We start from the raw sequence: 13,803 nt of genomic DNA, 5'->3' as shown, positions 1-13,803 counted from the left end.
TAGAGTCGAACTGGCCGCACAGGGACTGATCATTGTAGATATCGATAAACATGAGAGTCACCCAAAAATAACTCTAGGAACTAATGTAATTGAAAATTGTCTTGCAGAGGTGATTTTCCTTTTACAGCAGGTTGCCAAGAATGCCAGCTCCGGCGAGCAGCGGGTACTCCAGAAAGAGATCCGGGCACTGATGCAACGGCAACAAGTGGAACTCTCCGGCGGTGAGATTGGTAGCGTAAGAATGTGTGACCCTTTTCCTATTGCCATGCCCCCAAAAAGTGAAATGATGATTTGGTGCCGGGCAGCTATTGGTCTGAGAGGTAGAGATTACCAGGCAATGGTAGAACCAGTTTACTCAGACAGTAGGCCCACCATTTTGACAGCACGGGGGGTGGTCAATGTACGCCATGGGAGGGTGCCCATTCGCATAATAAATATCGGGGAGAGGGAAGTGTACCTGCCCCGGTATGCCACGCTAGCCAAATTATATACCACTAATCAAAGTTCTATACAATCTGTGGAACCCTTGCCTCCATCTCACCCGGAGGAAGGTAACGGCTCTAAGAAAGACATGGAGGACTGGTGTCAGCAACTACATTTGGGTACTGACTCCACTCCCTCACATCAGAAACAAGGAGTCTATCGGGTGGTTCAAGAGTATGAGAGAGTGTTTAGTAAACACCCGTTAGACTTCGGGCGAGTCAAGGGGGTAGAACATCGCATCCCCACGGGAGATCATCCTCCCATAAAAGAGAGGTATCGACCCGTACCCCCTGCACATTACCAACACGCCAAGGGGATGCTTAGAGATATGAAGGAGGCTGGGGTAATCCGGGATAGTTGTAGCCCCTGGGCAGCCCCATTAGTTTTAGTCAAAAAGAAAGACAACACCATGAGGATGTGTGTAGATTACCGGAAAATCAACCGTATCACACACAAGGATGCGTACCCCTTACCAAGGATAGAGGAGTCATTGGCTGCTTTAAGATCTGCTAACTTCTTCTCTACCTTGGATCTCACTAGCGGGTACTGGCAGGTTCCTGTAGCAGAGGCGGACCGGGAGAAGACCGCATTCACCACCCCGATGGGACTTAGCGAGTTCACCTGCATGCCGTTCGGACTCTGCAACGCACCAGGAACCTTCCAACGCCTAATGGAGTGTTGTCTGGGCCACAGAAACTTCGAGACGGTCCTGTTGTACCTGGACGATGTCATCGTATATTCCAAGACGTATGAGGACCACCTGAAACACCTGGCGGAAGTGTTCGAGGCTCTGGCGAGTTACGGCCTAAAGGTGAAACCCTCCAAGTGTCACCTCCTGAAACCAAAGGTGCAGTACCTGGGACACGTGGTGAGCGCTGACGGAGTGGCTCCCGACCCCGATAAGATCACCGCAATTAAGGGATGGCCAAGCCCCTCCAGCGTAAAAGAAGTGCGGCAGTTCCTCGGGTTGGTAGGCTACTACCGAAGGTTTATTCCCGGTTTCACCAAAAAGGCAGCACCTATGCAGGACCTCCTGATAGGCCAGTCCCGGAAGGCCAAGAACCAGAAGCCGCCCTTCAAATGGGAAGAGCTGGAAGAAGAGTCCTTCCGCCAGCTGAAGATGGCCCTCACGGGGGACGAAATCCTGGCGTACCCGGATTATAGCCAGCCCTTTATCCTCTACACCGACGCCAGTAACATCGGGCTAGGAGCCGTACTGTCCCAGATCCAGCAGGGGAAGGAACGAGTAATCGCCTACGCCAGCCGAAAACTGCGACCCACCGAAAGGAACCCCGAGAATTACAGCTCATTTAAGTTAGAGTTCCTGGCCGTAGTATGGGCAATCACTGAGCGCTTTAAGCATTACCTCGCTTCTTCCCGGTTCACCGTGTACACGGATAACAACCCGCTGACACACCTGGACACGGCAAGACTCGGTGCCCTGGAGCAGAGGTGGATGGCCCGTCTGTCCAACTACGAGTTCACAATTAAATACCGGGCAGGACGCTCCAATACCAACGCGGACGCCCTGTCCAGGATGCCCAACCTGCCGGACGGAGGAGAAGATCCGGAGGGACTGGAAGAAGTTGAACTCCCTGCGTTCCACCGTCATGGGACTATTCAGTATTCCCACCGGGTAAGGAGTAAGCAGGCTGCTACGTTGAACCCCTTACCCCACTACAACTGGGCGGAAACGCAAGACAGCGACCCTGCCGTCCGACTGGTGAAGGAGATGCTGACTCGGCCGGAGGCTCGCCTTGAACCAGACGCTCCGGAGGAAGCCAAACAACTATGGGCCGAGAAGAGTCGACTGTTCCTTTACAAAGGGAAGTTGTGCCGCAGAATGGTTAACTCCCGGACGCATGAATTACTCTGGCAAGTAGTGGTGCCACGAAGAGACGCAGCCATGGTGATGGAGGCATACCACGACGGAGCTGGACACTTTGGGTGGAAAAAGCTGGAGTTCCTGCTGCGCGAGCGGTTCCACTGGGTAGGCATGAGGGGAACCATCGAGAAGTGGTGCAGAGATTGTGGCCCGTGCAACCTGAGAAGGAAGGACCGAGCCAGCCAGAAGACTCCCCTGCAGTCCATCGTCACCCGGCAACCGTTGGAACTGGTAGCCTTGGATCATGTAAAACTGACCCCAAGCAGAAGTGGCTACGTCTACGCGTTAACCATCGTGGATCATTACTCCCGGTTCTTGGTTGTCGTCCCCGTCAAGGACTTAACGGCTCAAACAGCAGCTAGAGCCTTCCAGCAGCACTTCTGCCGTCCACACGGGTACCCGGACCAAGTGCTGACGGACCAGGGACCTGCCTTTGAAGCGGAGGTCTTTCAGGAATTCTGCAATCTGTATGGCTGCCGGAAGATAAGGACGACACCCTACCATCCGCAGACTAATGGACTTTGTGAAAAAATGAACCAGGTGGTAATGGATCTTCTAAAAACGTTGCCCCTGAAAGAACGCAGTCTGTGGCCTGAAAAGTTGCCCGATCTGGTGGACCTATACAACCACATCCCGGTAGGTTCCACCAACTGTACCCCGGCTTACCTAATGAGGGCAAGACCTGGTAAGTTACCTGTTGACCTGGAAATGGGAGTCCTGACCCCCGAGGACACTTCACCAGAAACAGACTGGGACACAGAGAGGCAGCAGCAGTACCGGAGAGTACAGGAGAGCGTGGAGCGAAGTCTCTGTCAGGCTAGGGAAAGACAAGAGAAAACTTACAACCAGTATGCTCCCGCTGTTCCCCTGGTACCCGGAGAGCAGGTCTTGAAGAGGAAGAGACGGCTCCACAAGTTGGACGACCAGTGGGAGAAGGACCCGTACACCGTACTGCCCTCAAGCCACGAGAACCCGAAGGTCTGTACCATCAGTAAAGACGGAGGGGAAACCACAGCCATTGTATCCCGGGACCACCTGAAGAAGTGTCCCGAACAACTGAGGAACCCTGAAGAGGAACAAGAAGACCATCGACCCGTGGAAGAAAGGGAAGATATGGTTAGTACCGTGCTCGGGGACTTTCCTCAGTCTTGGACTCAAGTCAATGGTGCAGTTGTGGTACCCGTACTCACCTTCCTCCAACCATCATCCCAAGAACCTACGGAGCAACGGGTAGAGCTGGAAGAACAGCCGGTCCAGGAGGCAGAAGACTCCACACAAGCAGAACAGGAGAATCAACCCTCTGCTTATAGTGAGCCTGCCGTACCCCTAGTGAGACAAAGAGCCGGTAGACAGCTGCCCAGTTTACCCTTGACAGCTCCTACACCCTGTAGTTCAGGGCCAGACAGTCAGCTCCGTAGGTCCACTCGGGCCACTAGAGGCCAGTTACCCGCACGCTGGAGAATTTAAAGTGTATAAATTGTTTTATTTATGTTTTTCTGTGTCTTGTTGCTTGTGTATAATTTTGTGTTTCTAGTTATTTTTAGGAAACCTTGGTGGATTTACCGGGAATCCTTGTATATAGTTGGAGCGTAACCCAGGATGGACTAGAGACTGTTAAGGACTCGGGGTAGGACAGACCCCTACCTGGTTACGTCTCCCTGTGTTGGTGAAATGGACACCTTTGCTTTTCTTCAAAGACTGCATCCGGTTGCGGACACGCCGTAACCATCTTATGTGTTTTTCTTATAGTATTGTTATTGTTATACTTTGTTATGTTTTTCTAAATGTGTTTAGTCCCGGAGTACTAAATTTCACTAGGGGGGAATGTGACACCACAGGGGTCTGGTTGCCACAGTGATAGAGATATTATGTCTGAGAGCAGGTGGGAGGTCCTTTGGTCAGGGATCCTGTGCATGCCACACCTCCTGCCCAGTCTTGGGAGGGGAAGAACTTCCCCTGTATAAACCCGGGGCTGAGGCAGGGTGAGTCAGACAAGGAGAGTGGAGAAGAGAAGCAGCATAGGAAACAGCAGAGTTACAAGGAGTCAGGGGCTGGCAGCTACAGAGCTCGCCCTGACTAAGAAGATTCTTTACCGGACCCGGAGTCCGAGGCTGTGGGGACTAACTCCTACCCAGCAGCAGAATCCGTCGGGCAGGGGATTTCAGGTCCTCTGGCCCAGAAGCCCGAAGGCACGGTCACACGCGTGGGACCAGCACCGCCATCGTGGAGCGGAAGCCATTAGAAGGCCCCGAGTCACCGGCCATACGGGTGAGCACCACACGGTACACTCAGGGACGTGGGCTACTTACATCAGCTTCTAGCAAGGTAGCCAGAAGAGTACAGTCAGTTTGGGAGGCCTACAACTACGCCTGGCCAGGGGAGATCCCATCTGCTCAAAGACTGACCAGGCCCCGTTTGCTAGCAAGTACTCCGGGAGGGTCTGTCGTTGTTACCAGTAAAGACCCTGAACTACACCGTACCGTCTCTGAGTGGTTCCTGCTACCCCCATCATCCACGTCGGCTGCCCTGAGGCCATACCCCTCCCGTTGGGGGTTATACTATCACGCTGCACAATCCTACCACCGGCCTCAGCGGTCTGCCCTGCAGCAGCAGCTTCCTGGCTGCACTCAACGGGTGGCGTAGTCATCAACTATTTACTACTAATAGACTGCCGTCTAGTTTGACTCCCTGGGCACGGACCGGGTCACCGCCACGAGATTACAACCCTCCACGGATCCGGCTCCGGGTAAGCTCCCGCGTGCGCACCGCAGCGCGACACAGGCCCAGGGGCGCGTCACTTCCTTTTGGATAAACAGACATATTAGGCAAGCATTTTGGAGCTTTCACCTAAATAACTACAGGTGGTGAGATAAGCTGCACAATATAATTGACCTTTCAGTATATTGTTGCACACACACCATCTATTTAGCAAATGCCCTTGTTATCAACAGCAGCCTTTTAAACTCACCTGAGCTAACAGGTATGTGAGCTGGTTACTCTGCTGCGCTTAAAATTTCTTTTTTGGTTTGCTACAATGCCTTTTCTGAAACGTTGTCTCCCTCTGCTGGAACACTGACTTCTTTCATTTAATCCCTGCAGACTATAAAAGAGAAACCAACCCAAAAAGTTTGGTTGATTAGTCTGTGGCATTCTTTTAAACTGTTGCTTATGGCGGTCTCTGTGAGCTTCTCAGTGACATTCAGCCATCCAGGTATCCCGCCTGCAGTAGACGGAATGTGGCAATGGAACGCTGGCTGCGCGTGTCATAATAGGCTCTGAGCCTTTATATACCTGCGCACAGCAGCAGCCACCTTCAGTCTGCTGCTGGACAGCCAGCAGCAGCAGCAGCAGGAGAGGTAATTAATCAGCAACCCTCCTGCTAAGGGTAGACAGCTGCTCGTTCCACCCCCCCCCCCCGCCTTAATTGGTTCTCCTCCCTTCCAACGGTGTTGAGGCGGGTGGGAACAGCCGGGGGTTGAGGGTACTGTGCTAAAAGAGGTGGAGTTATGCAGATCTAAAACGCGTGGATTGCAGCAGCAGCAAGCCGAAAAGTGCAGGCATGTGAGGGATCTAGAGGTTGACAGCATGTCTTCTTAACGGGAGTCCAGGTGGCCATCTCCACAAATGGACTTTTCAGAATCCTTGGGTGGCACCGTAGTCGGAAACCAATTCTGGTTATCGCTTCTCGGCCTTTTGGCTAAGATCAAGTGTAGTATCTGTTCTTATCAGTTTAATATCTGATACGTCCCCTATCTGGGGACCATATATTAAATGGATTTTTAGAACAGGGAGATGGAAAAAGAGCTTGCTCTGTCCACTCCACGCATTGACCTGGTATTGCAGTATCTCCAGGACCGGTGCACCCCTTCTTTAATGCAGTTTCTAAAATCAGAAAGAATTGAATTCAATGCTTTTTGTTCATTTTGCTTGTTTGTCGGATTTTGGGATGGACTCTTTGGCTTTGCTTTTCTTCTCCTCATTGGATTTTTCATGTTAAAAGTTGCAGAAGCCAGATGACAAGCTCATTTTGGTTCAACTTCAGCAACTGTGCATTGCATTGCCATGTAATGTAATGTAATGCAATGCTATCTATCTAGCTCTCCCTCTATACTTCCTTTTGGATAAACAGACATATTAGGCAAGCATTTTGGAGCTTTCACCTAAATAACTACAGGTGGTGAGATAAGCTGCACAATATAATTGACCTTTCAGTATATTGTTGCACACACACCATCTATTTAGCAAATGCCCTTGTTATCAACAGCAGCCTTTTAAACTCACCTGAGCTAACAGGTATGTGAGCTGGTTACTCTGCTGCGCTTAAAATTTCTTTTTTGGTTTGCTACAATGCCTTTTCTGAAACGTTGTCTCCCTCTGCTGGAACACTGACTTCTTTCATTTAATGCCTGCAGACTATAAAAGAGAAACCAACCCAAAAAGTTTGGTTGATTAGTCTGTGGCATTCTTTTAAACTGTTGCTTATGGCGGTCTCTGTGAGCTTCTCAGTGACATTCAGCCATCCAGGTATCCCGCCTGCAGTAGACGGAATGTGGCAATGGAACGCTGGCTGCGCGTGTCATAATAGGCTCTGAGCCTTTATATACCTGCGCACAGCAGCAGCCACCTTCAGTCTGCTGCTGGACAGCCAGCAGCAGCAGCAGCAGGAGAGGTAATTAATCAGCAACCCTCCTGCTAAGGGTAGACAGCTGCTCGTTCCACCCCCCCCCCCCGCCTTAATTGGTTCTCCTCCCTTCCAACGGTGTTGAGGCGGGTGGGAACAGCCGGGGGTTGAGGGTACTGTGCTAAAAGAGGTGGAGTTATGCAGATCTAAAACGCGTGGATTGCAGCAGCAGCAAGCCGAAAAGTGCAGGCATGTGAGGGATCTAGAGGTTGACAGCATGTCTTCTTAACGGGAGTCCAGGTGGCCATCTCCACAAATGGACTTTTCAGAATCCTTGGGTGGCACCGTAGTCGGAAACCAATTCTGGTTATCGCTTCTCGGCCTTTTGGCTAAGATCAAGTGTAGTATCTGTTCTTATCAGTTTAATATCTGATACGTCCCCTATCTGGGGACCATATCTTAAATGGATTTTTAGAACAGGGAGATGGAAAAAGAGCTTGCTCTGTCCACTCCACGCATTGACCTGGTATTGCAGTATCTCCAGGACCGGTGCACCCCTTCTTTAATGCAGTTTCTAAAATCAGAAAGAATTGAATTCAATGCTTTTTGTTCATTTTGCTTGTTTGTCGGATTTTGGGATGGACTCTTTGGCTTTGCTTTTCTTCTCCTCATTGGATTTTTCATGTTAAAAGTTGCAGAAGCCAGATGACAAGCTCATTTTGGTTCAACTTCAGCAACTGTGCATTGCATTGCCATGTAATGTAATGTAATGCAATGCTATCTATCTAGCTCTCCCTCTATACTTCCTTTTGGATAAACAGACATATTAGGCAAGCATTTTGGAGCTTTCACCTAAATAACTACAGGTGGTGAGATAAGCTGCACAATATAATTGACCTTTCAGTATATTGTTGCACACACACCATCTATTTAGCAAATGCCCTTGTTATCAACAGCAGCCTTTTAAACTCACCTGAGCTAACAGGTATGTGAGCTGGTTACTCTGCTGCGCTTAAAATTTCTTTTTTGGTTTGCTACAATGCCTTTTCTGAAACGTTGTCTCCCTCTGCTGGAACACTGACTTCTTTCATTTAATGCCTGCAGACTATAAAAGAGAAACCAACCCAAAAAGTTTGGTTGATTAGTCTGTGGCATTCTTTTAAACTGTTGCTTATGGCGGTCTCTGTGAGCTTCTCAGTGACATTCAGCCATCCAGGTATCCCGCCTGCAGTAGACGGAATGTGGCAATGGAACGCTGGCTGCGCGTGTCATAATAGGCTCTGAGCCTTTATATACCTGCGCACAGCAGCAGCCACCTTCAGTCTGCTGCTGGACAGCCAGCAGCAGCAGCAGCAGGAGAGGTAATTAATCAGCAACCCTCCTGCTAAGGGTAGACAGCTGCTCGTTCCACCCCCCCCCCCGCCTTAATTGGTTCTCCTCCCTTCCAACGGTGTTGAGGTGGGTGGGAACAGCCGGGGGTTGAGGGTACTGTGCTAAAAGAGGTGGAGTTATGCAGATCTAAAACGCGTGGATTGCAGCAGCAGCAAGCCGAAAAGTGCAGGCATGTGAGGGATCTAGAGGTTGACAGCATGTCTTCTTAACGGGAGTCCAGGTGGCCATCTCCACAAATGGACTTTTCAGAATCCTTGGGTGGCACCGTAGTCGGAAACCAATTCTGGTTATCGCTTCTCGGCCTTTTGGCTAAGATCAAGTGTAGTATCTGTTCTTATCAGTTTAATATCTGATACGTCCCCTATCTGGGGACCATATATTAAATGGATTTTTAGAACAGGGAGATGGAAAAAGAGCTTGCTCTGTCCACTCCACGCATTGACCTGGTATTGCAGTATCTCCAGGACCGGTGCACCCCTTCTTTAATGCAGTTTCTAAAATCAGAAAGAATTGAATTCAATGCTTTTTGTTCATTTTGCTTGTTTGTCGGATTTTGGGATGGACTCTTTGGCTTTGCTTTTCTTCTCCTCATTGGATTTTTCATGTTAAAAGTTGCAGAAGCCAGATGACAAGCTCATTTTGGTTCAACTTCAGCAACTGTGCATTGCATTGCCATGTAATGTAATGTAATGCAATGCTATCTATCTAGCTCTCCCTCTATACTTCCTTTTGGATAAACAGACATATTAGGCAAGCATTTTGGAGCTTTCACCTAAATAACTACAGGTGGTGAGATAAGCTGCACAATATAATTGACCTTTCAGTATATTGTTGCACACACACCATCTATTTAGCAAATGCCCTTGTTATCAACAGCAGCCTTTTAAACTCACCTGAGCTAACAGGTATGTGAGCTGGTTACTCTGCTGCGCTTAAAATTTCTTTTTTGGTTTGCTACAATGCCTTTTCTGAAACGTTGTCTCCCTCTGCTGGAACACTGACTTCTTTCATTTAATGCCTGCAGACTATAAAAGAGAAACCAACCCAAAAAGTTTGGTTGATTAGTCTGTGGCATTCTTTTAAACTGTTGCTTATGGCGGTCTCTGTGAGCTTCTCAGTGACATTCAGCCATCCAGGTATCCCGCCTGCAGTAGACGGAATGTGGCAATGGAACGCTGGCTGCGCGTGTCATAATAGGCTCTGAGCCTTTATATACCTGCGCACAGCAGCAGCCACCTTCAGTCTGCTGCTGGACAGCCAGCAGCAGCAGCAGCAGGAGAGGTAATTAATCAGCAACCCTCCTGCTAAGGGTAGACAGCTGCTCGTTCCACCCCCCCCCCCCCCCGCCTTAATTGGTTCTCCTCCCTTCCAACAGTGTTGAGGCGGGTGGGAACAGCCGGGGGTTGAGGGTACTGTGCTAAAAGAGGTGGAGTTATGCAGATCTAAAACGCGTGGATTGCAGCAGCAGCAAGCCGAAAAGTGCAGGCATGTGAGGGATCTAGAGGTTGACAGCATGTCTTCTTAACGGGAGTCCAGGTGGCCATCTCCACAAATGGACTTTTCAGAATCCTTGGGTGGCACCGTAGTCGGAAACCAATTCTGGTTATCGCTTCTCGGCCTTTTGGCTAAGATCAAGTGTAGTATCTGTTCTTATCAGTTTAATATCTGATACGTCCCCTATCTGGGGACCATATATTAAATGGATTTTTAGAACAGGGAGATGGAAAAAGAGCTTGCTCTGTCCACTCCACGCATTGACCTGGTATTGCAGTATCTCCAGGACCGGTGCACCCCTTCTTTAATGCAGTTTCTAAAATCAGAAAGAATTGAATTCAATGCTTTTTGTTCATTTTGCTTGTTTGTCGGATTTTGGGATGGACTCTTTGGCTTTGCTTTTCTTCTCCTCATTGGATTTTTCATGTTAAAAGTTGCAGAAGCCAGATGACAAGCTCATTTTGGTTCAACTTCAGCAACTGTGCATTGCATTGCCATGTAATGTAATGTAATGCAATGCTATCTATCTAGCTCTCCCTCTATACTTCCTTTTGGATAAACAGACATATTAGGCAAGCATTTTGGAGCTTTCACCTAAATAACTACAGGTGGTGAGATAAGCTGCACAATATAATTGACCTTTCAGTATATTGTTGCACACACACCATCTATTTAGCAAATGCCCTTGTTATCAACAGCAGCCTTTTAAACTCACCTGAGCTAACAGGTATGTGAGCTGGTTACTCTGCTGCGCTTAAAATTTCTTTTTTGGTTTGCTACAATGCCTTTTCTGAAACGTTGTCTCCCTCTGCTGGAACACTGACTTCTTTCATTTAATGCCTGCAGACTATAAAAGAGAAACCAACCCAAAAAGTTTGGTTGATTAGTCTGTGGCATTCTTTTAAACTGTTGCTTATGGCGGTCTCTGTGAGCTTCTCAGTGACATTCAGCCATCCAGGTATCCCGCCTGCAGTAGACGGAATGTGGCAATGGAACGCTGGCTGCGCGTGTCATAATAGGCTCTGAGCCTTTATATACCTGCGCACAGCAGCAGCCACCTTCAGTCTGCTGCTGGACAGCCAGCAGCAGCAGCAGCAGGAGAGGTAATTAATCAGCAACCCTCCTGCTAAGGGTAGACAGCTGCTCGTTCCACCCCCCCCCCCGCCTTAATTGGTTCTCCTCCCTTCCAACGGTGTTGAGGCGGGTGGGAACAGCCGGGGGTTGAGGGTACTGTGCTAAAAGAGGTGGAGTTATGCAGATCTAATACGCGTGGATTGCAGCAGCAGCAAGCCGAAAAGTGCAGGCATGTGAGGGATCTAGAGGTTGACAGCATGTCTTCTTAACGGGAGTCCAGGTGGCCATCTCCACAAATGGACTTTTCAGAATCCTTGGGTGGCACCGTAGTCGGAAACCAATTCTGGTTATCGCTTCTCGGCCTTTTGGCTAAGATCAAGTGTAGTATCTGTTCTTATCAGTTTAATATCTGATACGTCCCCTATCTGGGGACCATATATTAAATGGATTTTTAGAACAGGGAGATGGAAAAAGAGCTTGCTCTGTCCACTCCACGCATTGACCTGGTATTGCAGTATCTCCAGGACCGGTGCACCCCTTCTTTAATGCAGTTTCTAAAATCAGAAAGAATTGAATTCAATGCTTTTTGTTCATTTTGCTTGTTTGTCGGATTTTGGGATGGACTCTTTGGCTTTGCTTTTCTTCTCCTCATTGGATTTTTCATGTTAAAAGTTGCAGAAGCCAGATGACAAGCTCATTTTGGTTCAACTTCAGCAACTGTGCATTGCATTGCCATGTAATGTAATGTAATGCAATGCTATCTATCTAGCTCTCCCTCTATACTTCCTTTTGGATAAACAGACATATTAGGCAAGCATTTTGGAGCTTTCACCTAAATAACTACAGGTGGTGAGATAAGCTGCACAATATAATTGACCTTTCAGTATATTGTTGCACACACACCATCTATTTAGCAAATGCCCTTGTTATCAACAGCAGCCTTTTAAACTCACCTGAGCTAACAGGTATGTGAGCTGGTTACTCTGCTGCGCTTAAAATTTCTTTTTTGGTTTGCTACAATGCCTTTTCTGAAACGTTGTCTCCCTCTGCTGGAACACTGACTTCTTTCATTTAATGCCTGCAGACTATAAAAGAGAAACCAACCCAAAAAGTTTGGTTGATTAGTCTGTGGCATTCTTTTAAACTGTTGCTTATGGCGGTCTCTGTGAGCTTCTCAGTGACATTCAGCCATCCAGGTATCCCGCCTGCAGTAGACGGAATGTGGCAATGGAACGCTGGCTGCGCGTGTCATAATAGGCTCTGAGCCTTTATATACCTGCGCACAGCAGCAGCCACCTTCAGTCTGCTGCTGGACAGCCAGCAGCAGCAGCAGCAGGAGAGGTAATTAATCAGCAACCCTCCTGCTAAGGGTAGACAGCTGCTCGTTCCACCCCCCCCGCCTTAATTGGTTCTCCTCCCTTCCAACGGTGTTGAGGCGGGTGGGAACAGCCGGGGGTTGAGGGTACTGTGCTAAAAGAGGTGGAGTTATGCAGATCTAAAACGCGTGGATTGCAGCAGCAGCAAGCCGAAAAGTGCAGGCATGCGAGGGATCTAGAGGTTGACAGCATGTCTTCTTAACGGGAGTCCAGGTGGCCATCTCCACAAATGGACTTTTCAGAATCCTTGGGTGGCACCGTAGTCGGAAACCAATTCTGGTTATCGCTTCTCGGCCTTTTGGCTAAGATCAAGTGTAGTATCTGTTCTTATCAGTTTAATATCTGATACGTCCCCTATCTGGGGACCATATATTAAATGGATTTTTAGAACAGGGAGATGGAAAAAGAGCTTGCTCTGTCCACTCCACGCATTGACCTGGTATTGCAGTATCTCCAGGACCGGTGCACCCCTTCTTTAATGCAGTTTCTAAAATCAGAAAGAATTGAATTCAATGCTTTTTGTTCATTTTGCTTGTTTGTCGGATTTTGGGATGGACTCTTTGGCTTTGCTTTTCTTCTACTCATTGGATTTTTCATGTTAAAAGTTGCAGAAGCCAGATGACAAGCTCATTTTGGTTCAACTTCAGCAACTGTGCATTGCATTGCCATGTAATGTAATGTAATGCAATGCTATCTATCTAGCTCTCCCTCTATACTTCCTTTTGGATAAACAGACATATTAGGCAAGCATTTTGGAGCTTTCACCTAAATAACTACAGGTGGTGAGATAAGCTGCACAATATAATTGACCTTTCAGTATATTGTTGCACACACACCATCTATTTAGCAAATGCCCTTGTTATCAACAGCAGCCTTTTAAACTCACCTGAGCTAACAGGTATGTGAGCTGGTTACTCTGCTGCGCTTAAAATTTCTTTTTTGGTTTGCTACAATGCCTTTTCTGAAACGTTGTCTCCCTCTGCTGGAACACTGACTTCTTTCATTTAATGCCTGCAGACTATAAAAGAGAAACCAACCCAAAAAGTTTGGTTGATTAGTCTGTGGCATTCTTTTAAACTGTTGCTTATGGCGGTCTCTGTGAGCTTCTCAGTGACATTCAGCCATCCAGGTATCCCGCCTGCAGTAGACGGAATGTGGCAATGGAACGCTGGCTGCGCGTGTCATAATAGGCTCTGAGCCTTTATATACCTGCGCACAGCAGCAGCCACCTTCAGTCTGCTGCTGGACAGCCAGCAGCAGCAGCAGCAGGAGAGGTAATTAATCAGCAACCCTCCTGCTAAGGGTAGACAGCTGCTCGTTCCACCCCCCCCCGCCTTAATTGGTTCTCCTCCCTTCCAACGGTGTTGAGGCGGGTGGGAACAGCCGGGGGTTGAGGGTACTGTGCTAAAAGAGGTGGAGTTATGCAGATCTAAAACGCGTGGATTGCAGCAGCAGCAAGCCGAAAAGTGCAGGCATGT

General features: G+C 48.5%; 6 non-coding genes across 6 annotated transcripts; all 6 read left to right on the top strand.

The window, feature by feature from the left end:
- The first annotated feature begins 6,045 nt into the window (after positions 1-6,045).
- LOC141188790 (U2 spliceosomal RNA) lies at positions 6,046-6,236 on the top strand. Its single transcript, XR_012262870.1, has one exon. It is a non-coding gene; the product is annotated as a U2 spliceosomal RNA (small nuclear RNA).
- Positions 6,237-7,358: 1,122 nt separating this feature from the next.
- On the top strand, positions 7,359-7,549 carry LOC141184219 (U2 spliceosomal RNA). Its single transcript, XR_012258995.1, has one exon. It is a non-coding gene; the product is annotated as a U2 spliceosomal RNA (small nuclear RNA).
- A 1,121-nt stretch (positions 7,550-8,670) lies between these two features.
- On the top strand, positions 8,671-8,861 carry LOC141188789 (U2 spliceosomal RNA). The gene has a single exon (XR_012262869.1). It is a non-coding gene; the product is annotated as a U2 spliceosomal RNA (small nuclear RNA).
- A 1,125-nt stretch (positions 8,862-9,986) lies between these two features.
- Positions 9,987-10,177, top strand: LOC141188788 (U2 spliceosomal RNA). Its single transcript, XR_012262868.1, has one exon. It is a non-coding gene; the product is annotated as a U2 spliceosomal RNA (small nuclear RNA).
- Positions 10,178-11,298: 1,121 nt separating this feature from the next.
- On the top strand, positions 11,299-11,489 carry LOC141188787 (U2 spliceosomal RNA). The gene has a single exon (XR_012262867.1). It is a non-coding gene; the product is annotated as a U2 spliceosomal RNA (small nuclear RNA).
- A 1,118-nt stretch (positions 11,490-12,607) lies between these two features.
- Positions 12,608-12,798, top strand: LOC141188786 (U2 spliceosomal RNA). Its single transcript, XR_012262866.1, has one exon. It is a non-coding gene; the product is annotated as a U2 spliceosomal RNA (small nuclear RNA).
- The last annotated feature ends 1,005 nt before the right edge of the window (positions 12,799-13,803 follow it).

Source organism: Phyllobates terribilis, unplaced genomic scaffold (genome assembly GCF_046119375.1).
Source record: "Phyllobates terribilis strain yellow unplaced genomic scaffold, ASM4611937v1 Scaffold_40__1_contigs__length_11209783, whole genome shotgun sequence".
In the NCBI taxonomy this organism is placed as follows: domain Eukaryota; kingdom Metazoa; phylum Chordata; class Amphibia; order Anura; family Dendrobatidae; genus Phyllobates; species Phyllobates terribilis.
Note: the sequence above shows the minus strand (reverse complement) of the source record. Positions and strands in the feature narration are given on the sequence as shown.